At 40.0% G+C, this 1,370-nt stretch overlaps 1 non-coding gene across 1 annotated transcript; it reads right to left on the bottom strand.

The window, feature by feature from the left end:
* Positions 1 to 200: 200 nt before the first annotated feature.
* Positions 201 to 304, bottom strand: LOC121399608. Its single transcript, XR_005965210.1, has one exon. It is a non-coding gene; the product is annotated as a U6 spliceosomal RNA (small nuclear RNA).
* Between the last annotated feature and the right edge of the window lie 1,066 nt (positions 305 to 1,370).

Genomic DNA, 1,370 nt, shown 5'->3' on the forward strand with positions numbered 1-1,370 from the left:
TTTTATTTACTAAAGCAAGGCAGTCTGGAATGCAGCAATGATTTTTTATTTTTCAACTATCAACTTTTCATTCCTCAGTCTTTTTGGCAAGTCATTTTGCAAATCAATAATTTTTCTGCCTTTTCTGGCCACAAGGGAATTAATAAAACCTTTAATGTGAGCTGCAGACTCCACTATGAGGTTTCCCATGTTGGGCCAAATTACACTTTTTCTGCTCCACAAATTTGCAAGTCATCCTTGCGCAAGGGCCATGCTAATCTTCTCTGTGTTGTTCCAATTGTAGTATATGTAGTATATGTGCTACGGAAGCAAACACATTTTTTTCAATTAGCAATAATTGAGCCTTGGCCAAATCTCATCTACGATACTGCCACTGTGCAAAGCTGTGATTACATTTAATCAAAAGGAACGTCTGGTAGCCTAAGTCTACATCAATATGTGACAACCTGTGGTTTTCCCCAACTTTTACCTGTGCCAATGAAACCCTGGAGCTCAGTTTCTCTTGGCGTTATTGTTGATCTTCCTCGTTTCTGTGACTGTTCTACAATATTAGTTGTAGTGGATTGGATCCAGCAAAGGGACTTCCATCAGCTTTACTCACAGCAGAATTGATGCTCCGGCAAATATTTCCCCTTCATGGCACTTTGGACATGGTACTCAATTTACTTCTAAGTTCTGTCGTGAGTTTTGCAGGTTGCTGAAGACTCAAGTTTTTTTTTTTTTCAGCTTTCCATCCACAGACTAATGGTTAAACTGAGTGCCTTAATCGGACCTTGGAACAATACTTAAAGAGATCCTGTCATCGGAAAACATGTTTTTTTCAAAACGCATCAGTTAATAGTGCTACTCCACTGCACTGAAATCCATTTCTCAAAAGAACAAACAGATTTTTTTATATTCAATTTTGAAATCTGACATGGGGCTAGACATTTTGTCAATTTCCCAGCTGCCCCTGGTTATGTGACTTGTGCCTGCACTTTAGGAGAGAAAGGCTTTCTGGCAAGCTGCTGTTTTTCCTTCTCAATGTAACTGAATGTGTCTCAGTGAGACATGGGTTTTTACTATTGAGTCTTGTTCTTAGATCTACCAGGCAGCTGTTATCTTGTGTTAGGGAGCTGCTATCTGGTTACCTTCCCATTGTTCTTTTGTTTGGCTGTGGGGGGGGGAAGGGAGGGGGGTGATATCACTCCAACTTACAGTACAGCTGTAAAGAGTGATTGAAGTTTATCAGAGCACAAGTCACATGACTTGGGGCAGCTGGGAAATTGACAATATGTCGAGCCCCATGTCAGATTTCTAAATTGAATATAAAAAATCTGTTTGCTCTTTTGAGAAATGGATTTCAGTGTAGAATTCTGCTGGAGCAGCAC

Source organism: Xenopus laevis, chromosome 1S, assembly GCF_017654675.1.
Source record: "Xenopus laevis strain J_2021 chromosome 1S, Xenopus_laevis_v10.1, whole genome shotgun sequence".
Taxonomy (NCBI): Eukaryota; Metazoa; Chordata; class Amphibia; order Anura; family Pipidae; genus Xenopus; species Xenopus laevis.